The 17,365-nt window shown below is 39.3% G+C and overlaps 1 protein-coding gene across 1 annotated transcript in view; it reads left to right on the top strand.

Moving 5' to 3' along the window:
- LOC311604592 (uncharacterized protein) overlaps positions 1–16,828 on the top strand; it is a 63,276-nt gene extending 46,448 nt beyond the window's left edge. The window contains exons 9-10 of the mRNA XM_084794612.1: positions 7,988–8,151; positions 16,692–16,828. The gene's annotated coding sequence lies outside the window, so the exon portion shown is untranslated. The remainder of the gene's footprint in view (positions 1–7,987; positions 8,152–16,691) is intronic.
- Positions 16,829–17,365: the final 537 nt, after the last annotated feature.

The raw sequence follows: 17,365 nt of genomic DNA, 5'->3' as shown, positions 1-17,365 counted from the left end.
ATCTGCATGTATTTTGTTAGGTTAGATACAACATAGAAAAAAGTGCTTGTGTGTTGGTATAGAATACACAGCAGTTGCTTGTCTTCCATACCTCAATTCTGGGATTAGGAAGACAAAAAAAAACCAAACAAACATGATTTTCTTTAGTGATTTCAACCTGCATTTTTATTCTGAGCCAAACATTTAAAAATTCCCTTAAAAATTACAGAATACTGAGTACATGAGGCACAGTCCTCACCAGGGAGGAGCACACCAATTTATTCAATACGAAATGATCAATCCTGGAGGCTTACAAACAAATAACAATGTATGGGCCAATCAGTTTACAGCTATATATTTAGGAATATTTACACACACACACACACACACACACACACACACACAGACTACCACCACCACCACAACCTCCACCACCACCACCACCACCACCACCTCCACCACCACCTCCACCACCACCTCCACCTCCACCACCAACAGCAACAGCAGCAGCAACAATTAAAGAAAAGGACAAAGGATTTGAAAGAGAGCAAAGGGAGAGTACATGGAAGATTTAGGGAAGAAAGGAGGGGAAATCATATAATTATACAATTATTTCAAACACTAAAAATTATAAGAAAAATGTATTAAAGCAAAAAAAAAAAAAAAAGAAAAAAAAGAAAAAGAAAAAGCCTTCTTCCTTCACATGCACTTTCTATTGGCTAAACTCAAGAGCACCAAGCTTGTTTGGAGTCTCATTAATTTCTAACACTATTTACATAGATGTAATAAGTAATAAGTTTTTTATACAAAATAATTGATAAAAAGTTCACACTAGGGGCTGAGGATATAGCTGGGTTGATAGAGTGCTTGCTTAGCACGCACGATGCCAGCTGTGTGGTTGCCAGCACCAAGTCAATGCAGCAAGGTAGCCCAGCTGTGCAGTCCCAGCACTCTACAAGAAGAGAAGTTCCTCTGCTGGGCGGTGAGTTGGAGGTCAGCCTCAGCCACATGAGACCTCTTCTTACTGAAAAGCAAACAAGTAAACAAACCAAACCCCTAAACCTACCAAATGAAACCCAGCAAAGTGGGGCTATGTTTATAATCTCTAGAGTTATTTGGCTCTCTTATTAAGGATACTTATGTAAAGTCCCTGAGGGACACTAGAGGTAAAGACACAAACTGAGGGTAAAGGAATATGTCATCTTTCCAAAAATGTTGCACACCAAAATGAAATTGAAAATCTATCCTACCCTCTTAATTTTACATTTTCTTATCTTTATGTGAATATATCTTAGTCTCTGGGAATATCTGTTGTCCTGGATTTTGTGCCAGAATTCAGGAATCTTGTTTAGTTTACTACTAGAAAGTAATAGTATACTGAAAAGTGTATTTTAAAGTAACACATAGCAAATAGTTACCAGCATGCATTTAAACATTTTCTGCTAGTTTAGTCCCTTGCTGGACCAATTTCCTGTGCCTGCCCAATGTGAACATATTTAGTCATTTGTCATTGGATTCCAAATTTAACTGAGTTAACATATTTTATTTAATTTTTCCCAAAGGAAATATGTTGAATTCTACTAAAATAGCAGGGCTTTTTTTGGTTAGGGAGGTTTCACAATAAATCACACACACACACACACACACACACACACACACACACACACACACATCCCTAATACTTTAATATCCTACATATATGGAAGGAAAACAGCTGACAAAAGAGTTTAAAATGTAACAGAACAGAGCCTTCCTCCCATGGACAAGTGGACATTTCTGGCTGTTTTATATTTTTCAGAGAAAAGTAAAAATATCTCCTTTATTATAAAACATCACTTCTAGCATTCATTAAAATGTGATGTAGAGTTGTTTTTGTTCTTTCAGTGTAGTTGGAACTGGAGGATTCTTATCTCAACCAGGAACACATGATCAAAGCAAGTACTCAGAAGCCGTGTAAGAGCCTGGAAAACAGATTAATCAGGAGGGGAAGGAGAAAGCAGCGAGTGTTGCTTAAAGGGGAAATACAAGCAAATGCATTAAAATGAATAAATAACTTAGTATGTGCTTAACGACAAAGTTTGGGCAACTTTGTTATCAGTCACTAATGTTTTCTCTTAACAAGCTCGTTAAGTTCTGAGCAATGGGACCCCCTAGATCCAAGAAAAGAGAAGCAATGGGCACCTCCAGATCCTAGTAGTACATGCGGGTTACATAAGGAGAAAAAGAGTTATAATGACAGAAGGAGGAGGACAGAAGTGATGACTTTCTGGCTAATAGCACGTACTGTGCTCTTCCAGAGGGCTAGGGGACGTTTCTAGCACTGTATAAGTGGTTCCTATCCGAGCCTAACACCAAGGGCCTCTTACCTGAGCACTGCACACACAGAGTGTGCACATATAAGTGAGGAGGAAAACACTGAAACACATAAAGTAAAATCTTTAAGAGGACAGATGGTGAGTGCATCACAAAGGCAAAGACTTCTCCAGAGCAAGATTGAGGAGGAACAGGTCTAGAACTTTCCACCGGTGTTGACTCTGTAGCATATTCCATAGTTTTTGTTAGATTTGGAGACCCTTAATTCTAGGTGAAATAATTTAATTTTTTTAAAGATATGGTAGGAAAAAAATGATTTCCTATTTGGTTGGCTTATATAATCCTTTCTCCATGTTCCTGTTGATTGGTTATCAACTTTTAGTTAACTTCTATGAACTTCAGACATCAAATTTTCATAAACACTCAGGCAAATTCTTAGCTGAGTAAAATATAGTTGATATCATTATTAATATTTCAAGTAAAAGGTTTCTATATTTAAATTTTATGATGTGCCCTCTTTTCCATAGTCATGTATTATTTAAGTTGTATAATGCCAGGGTTTTATCATACACATTTTGACAGATACTTGATGTTCAGACAATATGAATAAGGCATTCAGTAATTGCAAGATACTTTACTAGGCACAAGTCAGGATATACGATGGGTCTTCATCAGCAATTTGACACAAGAATAATAAACATGGTAAATATCTGTATCCAATGAACTCATAGCTCTGAATGAAGCCAACACTGCATTGATTTTACAGTAGAAAGGATGGTTTCAGTACCAAATGCCCATATAGGAATCCTCATCCTAACCCTCCTCACTATTAAATTTAAGCCTCATTTTACCAGTCTCAGAAGTGCCTGAGTTTTTAACTCCTAACTCCTGGTTTGGTTGCTTATCTCCAAGCATGTGATTAGCCTATCAGAATAAAACAGGCCCCCTAACAACTGGCCAGTAGATTTTCTTAGCCTAAGACCTGTGTTGTCAAGGATAGAAGACTATACACTTTTGTTCAGTGCAGTCACATAAACATGTATAAGTGAATTTATGTGTAAAGAGAAGCTTGTAAATGTACAACCATAAGCACACAGGAGAAGAGCGTTACCTTTCCCACTCTGTGACACATTCCTAGGCCTCCCTCGGATCACTGGCCTGTGTCCCTAGCTCCTCTCCATTCCTTTTTCTCATCTTAGTTAAGTTTTAATGACTTTTAATATTGCTTTCTTGATTCTAGATATCAGTTTTTTGTTACATATAACGATTTTTTTTAGTATAGAAACCACTGATTACTTTTGTTATACATTTTTTATTAAGGAAGTTTTATTTTCAATATTCTATTTTCACTTACATTATTTTGTATTTTGGGAAGTCTAGACTTGAATATGTTCCCTAGTTGTTTATTCTGTAATATTTGCAGTTCTGTGATCTTACCATCATAATTCTTTGGAAATTCTAAGTTGTGCCAGATTCTCATGATACCGCAAAATATTTTGTCTTTTGCACACTGATTCAATATTCTAGAAAAGCAAACTAAATATATCCTCTACCTAAAACTAATTATCTTTTGTTATTTTTTCTTTTCATTTATTTTTATTTTTCAAATAATTTATTCAGATTACATCCCAATTGTTATCCCCTCATTTGTATCTTCCCGTTCACCCGTCTCTCCCTCTTTTTTTTTTTTTCCAATTCCCCTCCCCTAGATCTGTGACAAAAGGTGACCTCCTCCCCCACATATGATCACAGTCTGTCAGGTCTCATTCTGGTGGCCTGCTTCCCCTCCCTCTGCGTGCCTCCAGGCTTCCCCACCAAGGGGAACTGGTCAAATACTGGGCACCAGAGTTCATGTCAGAGGCAATCCCTGCCATTCCCACAACCATGGAGAATGTGCTGTGCATTGGCTAGGGCTGAATAGGGGTCTACGTTTACTGCATGCATTGTCCTTGGTTGGTACAACAGTTCGTGCAGAGGCCCCTGGGTCCAGATCCGCCGGCCTTGAAGGTCTTCTTGTAGAGTTCCTGAACCCTCTGTGTCCTTCTATTTCCTCATTCTTCCATACAACTCTCACCTGAAGTCCAATAGCAAGTCCCAGCATCTGTCCCAATCCCCTGCTGAGTGAAGACTTTCAGAGGACATCCATGGTGGGCTAGTGTCCAATTTTAATTAAGTATATACCATGAATCTTGGTCTGGGTTAACTCCCTCAGCATGATTATTTCTATTTCCATCCATTTGCCTGCAAATGTCAAGATTTCCTTGTTTTTAACAGCTGAGTAGTATTACATAGTGTAAATGTACTGCAGTTTCTTTATCCATTCTTCGACTGAGGGGCGTCTAGGTTGTTTCCAGATTCTGGCTATTATGAGCAAAGCTGCTATGAACATAGTTGAGCAAATGTCCTTGTTGTGTTGTGGTGTATCTTTTGGGTATATGAGTGAAATAGCTAGGTCTTGAGGTAGCCCTACTCCAAATTTTCTGAGAAAGAGCCAGATTGATTTCCAAAGTGGTTGTACAAGCTTACACTCCCACTAGCAATCAAGGAGTGTTCCCCTTTCTCCACATCCTCACCAGCGTGTCCTGTCACTCATGTTATGACAAAATGCCAGAATTATATGAGCCATCTTTAAAATCATTTCTTGTACAGCACAGGCCTCCTAACCTCTCAACATAGTCTCTGATATTTCCAAAACAATCTTTATTGCTCTTGGCAATATCTTTAAGCAAGTAAATCTTGGTATCAATTGTCAAGGTAACCTAAATAGTCATACATATAAATTGGCAAATGCAGTTTTTGTTAAAATAATAATTTGAAAATAATTCATGTAAGACCTATTCTATGTAAACTAGTCTTCCTAGTGGTCCTGTGAACACTGTACTCTCCATCCCAATGTGCCTTCTCAGACCATAGACTTCCATATGACAATGATGGCTTGAAGCTAAATTATGCATATATGTCTGCCATCTCATGGTCTCATTATGATAAGCCAAACTCCAGTCCATATGAATTCATTTTATATGAAAGATATGTGATATATGATATTCTCATACTGCCACATAATTATTGTTAACAGCATTTTCTGGCACATTTAGGTAGAAATCCATGTTTTGTTTTTTTTTTACTCTTACCTTTTTCCCATTACAGTGAACAATGAAAGTTCTCTCTTAAGACACAAACTATGTACTGTTTATATAAATTGTGTGTATGTGTATACATGTGTGTGTGTGTGTGCATGTGCCCCCCAAAGGCACCATCTTCAAAAGGTAGATAGTATTTGATGTGGAAGAACCTGTAAAAATTATCGAGTAGTTCTTTGTTGATTTATAGTTGAAGAAATTGGGATGATGAGAAGCAGAGGCATTTGGGGCCAGGAGTTGCCTGGTGACCGTGCACTAGTATATCTAAATGTAAGCATGTGATCTGGCATTAGACTACTGCCAACTCCCTACTCAGACATGCCACCCTAAGATAGGTAAGATAAAGAAGGCATGAAAAATAACTCTGCAGATATACATACCAGAAACTCAGAATTAGAGTTATAATTCTTCTGAGATCTCAGAGTGCAAGTGCTGCCTCCAGACAAGCTTGCATTAGGCATTGGAAACTCCACTGATACAAGCATATATTTGCTCCCCACTGTCACGGGGGCCAGAGTTCTTTGGCTAGAATTAGATTGTACCCATCAACAGTGGCTTAGTTCCTGTGAACTTAACTTTATTTGAAAGGACACAAATTATTGCTTGTTTTCTATCTAGCCACAAAGTGCAAGAGCTAAAAACCTGGGAAACAGATACTGCTGTTACTCTTTGTCTCCTCCTTGGCCATAAATTATGCTTTCTAAGGTGAGATGATTGGCCAAACTTTAAACACTGGTTGTGTTAGTACCTTTTATCCCTAGATTTTAAGTGTCTAGGCAAGTGGTGCACTTGAGTTAATGAGGTGTGTGTAAGTCATATTCCAATCTAAACTTTCCTTTTCTGCAAGCAAGTCATCTCTAAAAAGGTCAAGTTTTGTCTAATAATGGCTTTTCAGATTAACTCATGTTATAGCTCTATTGACTATGTTTGGAGACCGCAGGACCAAAAAAACTGAAAAAGTGCTTTAAAGCCTAGAAGCAACTTAGCCACCTTCATATGATTTTTAATGAGCCTAGTTTTATACAGCAAAGTTAGTAATGTTCAGCTAATAGACGGATGGTCCCATTATTATGACACGGAGCTATTATTTGATCTCTGACTCTTCAGATGTATTTAATAAAAGGTGCCAGCATGGAGTCAACACCCACTCTCTCACCCCATCTGATTCTTGCCAATACCCTCATTTCTTTTCTCAGTTGTCTTGAATCCTGCCCTCTCCAATTGCTTTAGTCAAGCAGAGACACAATCTGGATGTTTACAAGTGGGTAAAAAGATCACAACATTATCCATCCTGGTTTACTTAAATGTATAATCCACAAGCCCTGTACAAGGTACCAGAGAGAAGTTCTGGGCTTCCACGCTCATCTCCTCAACTGTATTTTGTTGTTCTTAACAGTCCAGCCAGACCTTTAACATTTCTGCTACCCTCCTATTTGGAGTGGACAGTCTTGTGTGCGTCATACTTAGAGAAAACTCATGTGATTAACTTCCTCTGCTTCCCAATCTCAACACCTGGTTCGCTTACATACTTCACACTAGGAGAACAATCTGCTCCTGGACAAAATGATGGACTGAGTCTAGTCAACCTGAGACTGGGGCATACTCTGAATCTTGTCACTTCCTTTTGTCTGAGTTATTCTCCATTACCTGCTCCCTGCCAACAGTGATCTTTCTGTTTGCCTAGAAGAGAATATGACACAAGTAGGTGCTCAATAATGCTCAAGGTTAGATTATCAGAATTACATATAAATCTGAATAGGGAAATAGGTGCCTAGATATACTGTGTAAAAATTAGTTAGAAATCCATGGTGCCTTTAAACTTGGCAGAGATAGTAATGACACACTTTCATCTTGTGTGTATTGTTTTGTGCACATCCAAGTTTGTACATATTATTTTGTGTACACAATTAGGCTTTCTCTGTCTTTTCAATTTTTGTACATTTTTGAGGTGGTTGGTCAGTTTTGATTATCCCTTGTTAGCTTGCCTCATGATCAAGGCTTAATCGATATTAAGTTCATTAATAGATTCTATGAATTTACAGTGTTGAATCAAGTCCACCTGAATCCTGTATGCATGCACTCATGGAATGACTCAGTCTCTGTATCTCATAAAACCCAGGTCTTAAAAACCTTTTAGAAAATACAGAAATTGATAATAAAGTAAGTAACAAGGGTACCAACCTGCCAAGTAAGCAAACCGCAGGCATACTAGAGGCTTCTCTGCTTTTCCACAAGGAGAAGATGTCAGTTGGTTGCCATTCTGAGAAGAGAAATAGGAAAAATACATGCAATCCTGGTTTTCCTTTCCACAAGACACTGTTCTAGAGCTTCATTCCCAGACCAGACAAAGGTATCCCTAGCAACACATGTAGGAGTGCCAATTTCTCTGTAATCATGTGTTCTGAGATTATCAGTACAAGTGCAAAAATCCTGGGTAGAGCTCAAACATGCATACATCATGCTTTTGCTCTTTGCCCCACAGCAGCTACACAGTGCTGTAGTTCATGTGTCCTTTTGTATTTTACACACTGGCACCTCCTTTGATTCAGTCCTAGGGCAATTGCACCACTACTATTGTACATTGGGGCTGATTACTAAGTAAAAGAAGTGTGATTTCACAAAGAAGTGTAATATCTCAACAATTGACCTAATATCTGAGATGAACTTCGAAGAGACAAACATGAGGCAGTGAATACAGCATGGATCTCTTAGTCAAAAGGTAATGCAACTAGATATGTTTGTTATGCTAGTTAATTTAAAACTTATAATTTTGACTAAACACTGTGGCTTGTTAGTAAAGTGCTTGCCTAGTATGTACTAAGCCTGGTGTTTGATCCCCAACACTACATAAACTAGCTGTGGTGGTGTACACTAAAGTCTCCGCACAAGGGATGTACAGTTAGGCCAATTATAACTTCAAGATCACTCTTAGCAACACAACAGGCTTGAAGTTTGAAGCCCGTGTAAGAAATGTGATACTTTGTCTCAAGAAATAAAATCCAATAAAAGTTATAAAATGGTTATTTCTGGATTTTCTTATTTTGAGAGTTCAGAGTATGCTTATTAAGGTCATTGAAACTATGGCAAGTACGGTAGGTGAATTGGGCCACTATTTGGAAACACGTGGTCCTGATGCACTAAGGAGTGCAGAAGACAGATGGAAGTTGACTAATATCTGATAGTGTTGGTGTAGGTCACAACAGACCACCCCAGTCTGTCCACTTTTGTTAATTTAATGGTTAAATCAAGGGAAGAGTTTCTTGCCAAGATGAAGTGAAATGGAAATGTTTATGCTTTTTCCATTTTTTAAATAACTGGCTTAATCTTGGGGATAAACATATCTTTTACACTTTTGGTAGTTAAATTTAATAGGTAAAATACCCAGCTTAAATATGTTTATGAAATTCCCCATATCTTATAATTTAACTATGAACTAAAAATTGGTTGATGTCCCCAAATGTATACTGGAATACATCAGTTATCTCTCCAGTTTTCTGAGTTTCTGAAAGTCGTTACAGACAAGAATTCTTGTTCTTTGATGGTAGACATGGTTGAGTACAGATGTGCAGAACTGTCCTGGTTTGCATGTGACATCTCCCAGAGTTCATGTGCTTGAACACATGGGTACCTGACTGGTTGTACTGATTAGGAAGGTTATCCAAGCTTACCTCACCAGAAGAGGTTTCCCTGGGAGTTAATCCATGTTTCAAAACTCTATGCAAGCTTACTTTCTGTTTTGCTAAGCTGTGGGATGGTAAGGAATCCCAGTGCTCAGTTCTATCAACATGGAGCTGCCTATGTCCATACCTTCCCCTCTATGATGGACCGTATGCATTCAAATATAAAGCTAAAATAAACCTTTTATGATAGTTTGAGTAAGAATGGTCCCCATAGGATCATATATTTGAATGCTTGGTCACTGGGGAGTGGCAGCCTTTGAAAGGAGTATGAGGTGTGGCCTTTTAGAGCAAGTGAGTGTTAGATGTGTGTGTAGGGTGTGTGTGTTGGGGGGTTTCTTTGAGGTTTCAAAAGCCCATGCCAAACTCAGCTTCTCTCTCTTGTTGCTGCCTGTGAATTCAGATATAGAACTCTTAGCTTCTTCTCCATTGTCATGTCTACCTGCATGCTGCCATGCATCTTACCACCATAACAATGGACTTAATCTTTGAAACTGTAAACAGTTTTCTTTCTTTTATAAGAGTTGTTGTGGTCATGGTTGTTAAGTATGCACCACACAATATTTATGATATAAGATTTATTGTAGATGCATGGAGGAGAGAAAGAAAGGGTGGAGGAGTGCCCAGGAGGACAGAGGGAGACAGAGAGGGGGGAGGGAAGAGAGGAGAGGAAATGAGAGAAGAGGAGAGGAGAGGAGAGAGAGAGGAATAAGAGAGTAAGAAAGGATGGTGCCTTTATGCCTGGCATACAACTGGCAGTGACGGGCGATGATGTCAAAGGTTGTTAAGCAACTGAGAGACAGATGCCTATTCTAACATGTATCTTCACAGCAATAGGACACTGACTAAGACACCCATGATCCCGTAGTGTCCTTTTTTTTCCTTCAGGCATTGGGCACAGCTAGAAGAATAATAACTAATTCTAGAATTTAAAAGACTGATTGTAGACTTCTGAGGCCCTAGGTTGATCTAAGTTATCCAGGCATTCGCCCAAATAACATGGGGTTGATGTGAAAAAAAGAAGTGGAAGAGGTATGAGGAAGCACAGGTCTTGATACTGAGGGTAGGAACCTTGAGCTCAAGGATCACTCATGCCCAGAACATCAATATCAGTGGTCATTGCTCATAAGGCATGTTTCTTTTGTAAACAAGATAGTTTAAAGTCATCATCATTTAAAAATTCCAACTAGAGAACCCATACATTAAACTGAGTACACTGGAAGCAAGAGGTGGGATGTAACTGTGACAGAGAAAACACATTTAGAAGTGGTAACTGACTTGGATTACATTTGAAGGAGACCAATTCACTTTCCTTGTGGTATTGCAAGTTTTCCTCTTGGGAGAGTTAATGCACAGAGGCTGAGACTGCTAAAAGTACTTCTTTTAAGTGATATTTTCTTACTGTGAAAAAACAAACACAGGTAAAAGTGTATAAAATATAAATGCAAGTAACATTTGGGTCAAGAAGTAGAAAATCACACCCCAAACTCTTTGCTTCTCACTTCAGTTCTCTTTTTCCTTCTGGAAGATATCTATTATGTTTCCTTTTGATTTTCTTTTCTTTTCTTTTTTTTTTTTTGGAGGTCTATAACTATTATATGTTTTTTTATTAATTTATTCATATTACATCTCAGTTGTTAGCCCATCCCTTGTATCCTCCCATTCCTCCCTTCCTCCCACTTCCCCCCTACTCCCCTCCCTTATGTCTGTGTCTGAGGGGGACCTCCTCCCCCTGTATATGCTCATAGGGTATCAAGTCTCTCCTTGGTGACCTACTGTCCTTCCTCTGAGTGCCACCAGGCATCTCCATCCAAGGGACATGTTCAAATATGGGGCACCAGAGTTTGTGTGAAAGTCAGATCTCCTTCTCCACTCAACAGTGGAGAATGTCCTGTCCATCGGCTAGTCTGGGTAGGGGTTCGAGGTTTACTGCCTATATTTTCCTTGGCTGTTGCCATAGTTTACGGAGGACCCCAGGGCCCAGACTCGCCTGTAGTTTTCCAGGACCCGCTGAATCCTTGTATTTCCTCATTCTCCCAGACTTCTCACGCCTAAAGTCTCAATAGGATGTCCAGTGTAAAAGTTGCAGAAGAGGGCAGAGAGGAGACAAGAGTAGAGCTAGGGATGGAGAGATGGGTTGGACTGCACTGGATACTTGCTTGTCCACCAATTACCTTCTTCTGTCTACACCCCTGTGAAAGTAGCTTACTGTCTCTCAGAACCCCAGACCTGGGGAGCAACACCTTATGCTCATGGCATAAAGAAGCTGGACCTGCCAGGCTGCAGGTGCAATCCCTCAATTAGGAGGTGCTGCTCATCTCTGTCAACACTAATGAAATTCAGACATCCAAAGTGACAGGCAGAGCAACTGGTTTGGGAGTTTAAAAATTAATATCTTCAAGTTTCATTTTCTCATTTCTCCCTCAGTGTCTTCCCTTGCAAGGGGAACACAAGGAGAGTCACCCTGCCCAGTATATTTGGGCCCAGGAGTGAAGGTCAAAAATCCAGTAAAACTACAGAATTGATTTGAAAGGCAGGGAAGGGCAATGGAGCAGGTCACAACACTTGGGTGCCCTTTGAGCTCTGGCAAGTGAACCTGTCAGTCCTGCTCTTCCACACCAGAACTGACAGCATTCAGAAACAGAAGTATGATTGCATGTGCAGTCTGTCCGTCGCAGCCCACCAAGAAGAATGCCTAATGAGCACTGCTATTCAGCAGTGGCCCATCCATCCTCAACTGCTTTCCAACCAAGCAGAGACACTCTCAAGGAGCCTATTTTCTGAAAAAAAAATCAGCAATAATATTTTATGTAATAGTACTATACTTCTCTTTTGTGTAAAAATCATTAGCTATTAATTGTGCCCCAAACTAAAGATCTTTCTAGAAACACAATCACACACAGGTTGAGCTTTTACATGTAACTAACAGAAACTGTTTTAGAAGGGACTCTTTCCTCTAAGATTTAAACACTGACTGCTGGTATGTGTGTTTTCTTTACATTAATTGAAACGTTTCCTCCAAATTTGCCATGAATAGGACAGAAACAGTTGATAACAAACACCCTGCTGCACTCGACAGCCTGGGCCTAAGAGGTTTCAGCTGTAGATCTGGGATGCCACCAAGAAATTTTTGAGTCCCGATGCCTTGGAAGATTGGTTGATTCTTTTCACTGGTGCAGCTGAGCTCTGCAGACTCCTATTAGGACCAGTACCGTTACCTGTCTTAGTATACCCACTTCTGAACTTCAGTGAAATTAGGAGCTCTCTGGTTAGCTGTAGCTCAGGTCATCCACAGGCCAAGCCAGCTGGAACTTTTTGGGGGTGGGGGGAGCCATTTCTGTGCTCATTCATATGCCACGTTGCGCCTTCAGCCCTTCCCAGCATGCTGCCTATTATAAATTCATAAACCTCAGCTCATGCTCACCCTTCACTGCACACCATCTAAGAAGGAGCATGCAGATGTTTGGAAGCCATCTCGGAGCACACATATCAAATCACTCAAGTCACAGGAACCAGCACTTTAATAAAAGTGCTCCTGGCCATATTAAGTGATACATAATTGAAATAGTTCAGTCTATCATTCTTATTTGTACATGGGGGAGGGAGAATGCATTTTTACAAGAAACAGAGTAGGTAAGGCAAGTAATTTATCATCAAATGTCTTTTTGATAGTATTAACAATTACTCCAGAACAACAGGCTTGCTGAAGACATACCTTTCCTGGGCTAACCTAGATGACATCACCCTAAACTATGTCTAAAAGATGATCTTGCCAGAAAGAGCTTGCAGTTAACTGGATGGTGTACAGAAGTACCTGAATTGATTAGTATTAATCTTCCTTTACTGACCAAGAAAGTTAAAGACTTTATTTTTGTCATTATTTTTGTATTTTGTATTTTGGTGTTCGATTCATAATAGTAAAGAATTCCATACACCATATATTGAAGAATATGGGGCAAAATGAGAAAAAAATCCACAGAGAAAGATGCTGTCATAGGACTATTTGAGTTTTCAAAATCAGTCAACAAATCCAAATCAAATTTGTGTTTCTTCCTCTCTCTCTCTCTCTCTCTCTCTCTCTCTCTCTCTCTCTCTCTCTCTCTCTCTCTCTCTCTCCTTCTCTCTCTTTCTGTATATGTGTGTGTTTCAGTTAAGATGACTTCTAATGAATCTTTATAGACCAAGTCAGACTAAAATTTTAAATCTATTTTGATGAGAAAAAAGATTTGAAATATTAAAATGAAAATTCTTTCGTTGTTTAAGAAGGTCTATATCAGTCTATAGTACAGCCTACTAACAACTAGAAAATAATGTACATGTTGGACCTCAAGTAATGATTTGTCTTAGTAGTATAAGTACCTGCAGTTTAGCCATCTTTGTATTGAACTCAAGCAAAAATACATGAAGCAATAATAATGATAAAAGAATTTGACTTTGTACAACAAAGAAACTCTGAAAATAGCAAAAATACTACAGAAATATATTGATGCTCTGTGTTTTAAGTGATTCATTATTATGTTTATTTTTATGTCTTGTAAAAACACTATCTGTAGAGAAAACAACTCATATCACTGTCAAGTTGACCCACAGGTTCCACTGTTGACTTAAAATAAAATGTGAGATTCAAAGTGGAAACAATCAAGAAATTACCTGGAAAGTCACCAGTAGCTAGGTATTATATTCAATTTTTATTCAGATACCTTATTCAAATATTTTCTTGCTACAGCTCCTGAAATTGTCTTTTAATCTGCTGTGTCTCAGAAACTAACTCAATTACCAGGCAATTTTCATTTCACTTTTCACATAGAACCACTGCACATATTTCCCCTGACTTTCCCCTGGCCACCTTGACATTAGAGAAGTAATTATGTTCCAGGAACTGCAAGGTTATTGACATATTTTGTCTCAGATCATTACAGGTATGCAGTGCAGTATTCAGCAGAGAAATGAGTATGCTGTCATGTCTTGAATGAGCTATGCTTCCCTAGTCTCAGATTTGAGTACTTGGTGCCCAGTAGGTGGCACTCTGGGGGAAGGGTAGGCAGTGCAGCATGGCTGGGGGAAGATCATCACTGAGGACTGGCCTTGAGATGAAAAGCTTTCATGACTAGCATTTGAAGTTGTGATTTATTTCTGCTCTAGCCACCTGTTGCTTGCCACCATGAGGAGCTCTTGACCTGTAGACCCAAATAAACTCTTTCTTCTATAAGTTGCTTTGACCATAGTGTTTTAGCAAATATGTCAGTGATCTATGTGAATACACAGGGTTCTGCAGCTCATAGTCCACAGCCTTTCTTCCGCCAGCCCTATCCGCCTTTCTTCATCACACCTGTGCAAATACTTCTTAACTGGAGCTGCCTTAATACTAAACCAACAGATGACCTAGCTCAGCTTCCACCATTAGTCAGCCTAACATAACACTTTCATCTTGACTCTTCTGTGTAACCATTTTCAATGATCCTTTAGTCACAGAAATAAGAGTTTTAATAGGCTCTTGACTTGGGAGAATGAATCAAAAGGATTGAAAACTTTTCATTGTGTAATTTTCAGGAGTGGAATGCCTGAGACCTAGTCATCTCACTCTTCCTAGGTATGCTTTGTTATCTAGTATGTCACCAACATGTGCAAATACTCCATGTATATTGTGCTTTAAAAGTGCACACAAGTATGTATATGAGTGTGTCCCATGTATCTAGTATGGTAGATTAACCCTATAAAGCCAAGCCTGTAAGTGTACTCTCTCAGTCTTTTAGGTGAGTTTTCTGGTTGCTCTCCTCCCAATGACATCTTGGTTTTGTTCATACTGCTGTTGTATTTCCAAACTGACTCCACCTCTCTCATCTTTGGTACCCTTTCTTTATGGATGCAGACTATATAACGTCAGGTTAAGACCCTATCTTGTAGAGACACTAGGACGTCTACAAACCATGTATTCTCCTAGCAGCTGACCTACCTTAATTCTTATTTGTCCAGCCTAGTACTATTCTCTATGGATGCATGAAGGCAGTTTGGTGGCAGTTTACCTCTGCCTTCATCATAAATGTGAGGTGAAAGGTAAGGTGTCTCTGACTTCTATCATTCTTAGAAGACTCTTGCCTCCTCCTGAAAATTTCCATGCTCCTGAGGACTGACTGGGTCTGTACCAGGCCTCTGCCCTCCTCTAGACAAGAATTACTGTGCTCACTGGAATTCCTGACAGCATTGCTCTTTCTTGTCACCTCTAGTCCATGGAGCTGTTACTACTTTTGGGATTTCCACTCTATTGACTTGATTTCTTATCATACTCCACTCCAGTGCTAGTTTGGAACAAACGGGCTACATAAAAATGCATCCCACCCTCCCTAGAAGGTGTACATCGTATTTATGATGCTATCCCATATCCACTGAGGTTTCGTTTGACCACTAAGTGCAATTATCCATGTGAGCACACCAGGAAAAGAATCCCATTTCTTGCTGAACTGAAGAGGAGCTGACTTCTTGCAGAAATAAGGCATACAATTTGAAGGTTGGGGAATAGACATGGGCAGCAATCCAGTTGCCTCTCCTTCCATGTGTCCCTTCTGTGCCTCCTGAGATGGACAGCTCGCTCAAAGACTTGCAAGGTCGCTTTGCACACTGCCCTTCCAATCACAGAATGGGGTAGTCGAAGCACTAGGCATGAGCCTGGGTGATCTTTCTAGAACTCTATAGGCTTTAAACTTCCCCCAGCTCTGCAATTTTCTGTGCCTGTCATTAAAGAACAAAACCCAAGTGGAAAAGATGGGACCTCCCTTTCCCCAGAAGTACATTCAACAACTCAGAGGAAAGAATGTGCTCTGGAAAAAGCTAAATCTAAAACGCTGTCAGGGACAAGAACAACGAGTGAAGATCACAATCAGGTGTGTGGAATCTACAGCATCTGCCAGGGCCTCAGAGCTCAGGCCAAGTTGCTCAGTCTCTTAAAAATAAATGCAGCAAATCAATGCAGTGAGGAGCAGATGGCTTCCTTACAAGTCCTAAGTCTCTGTTTCAATCTCCTGATGGCACAGCTTCTCAGATTAACCTGTTTTCCAGAGAGATCAAGGGCGATAATATCGAGAATGCTGAAATCCATTTTCCTAAAATATAACTTCAGGGTTGGTACAGGCATAGGTGTGAGAAAGAATTTTGTAAATAACCACATATATATATATATATGTATATATATATATATATATATATAATTTTTTATGAATACTTGATACGCATCTAGTAGATAAAGCCTTCAGCAGTAAAAGATATTCTGTAAGGAGTTACATGTGAGTGAGTAGTAAAAAATGATCTTAGGAAAGCAATTTTGGAAAGTAACTAGGAGCGGGAAATGTTTGTAAGGAAAAAAGCCAAAAGAATCAGTTACTGTGAAAATTTTATATGTACACATAACTTTATGTGTCCTGGCGTGATAAAAATGCTGATTTTTTTTTTAAAAAGCTCTTCTCTTTCTAACGTGTGCCTGCTAGGAAAAATCTGCACTCAGTATCTGTAGGCAAACACACGAACAAAATTCCAAATTATTTTAGATATAAATATTATCAAAATAATCAAAATAATCTTATTTTAACAGGTATCAGCTAATTGTGTACAAAGTACACTTAGGAACTCAGCATCTGGATGACGTACTACATAGCTGATATCTATTCTATCAGGAGGACAACCAACTATTCTGGTTTCTGGAGGGTAATTTCACAGAATATATGGAACGGAACAGTTGTTTTAAGTATCTACTGTGTGAGGCTTTCTTTCACGATTCCTTTAACATTAGATTCTCAATGTATTTTCTTTCTCTCTTGTTTAAATCTTTATTTTTATTCTGATTGTGTGTGTATGTGTGTGTGTTTGCATATGTATGAGTGTGTTTATACATGCATAGGTGCATGCATAACGGTGTGTGTGTGTCTGTGCGCCTCTGTCTCTCTCTCCCTCTCTCCCTCTCTCTCTCTCTCTCTCTCTCTCTCTCTCTCTCTCTCTCTCTCTCTCTCTCCCTCTCTCTGTGTGGTAGGTGCATGTGCATATGGATGCCCCGATTTGTTCATTCCTGAGGTTCATATTGCCTTTTAAAATTTTTTTCCCACCATGTATATTGAGACAAGTACGTTCACTTATCTCATTGAATTGACTTACTCACTTGGTCCATAGTTTGCTCCAGGCATACTCCTGTCTCTACTTCCTAAGAGCTGGAATTGCAGGTGGACCACATTGTCTCCTTGACATTTATGCTAGAGACATCAATTCAGTCCC

The sequence above is a fragment of the Acomys minous genome, assembly GCF_964271855.1.
Source record: "Acomys minous genome assembly, chromosome: 9".
NCBI lineage: Eukaryota > Metazoa > Chordata > Mammalia > Rodentia > Muridae > Acomys > Acomys minous.
Note: the sequence above shows the minus strand (reverse complement) of the source record. Positions and strands in the feature narration are given on the sequence as shown.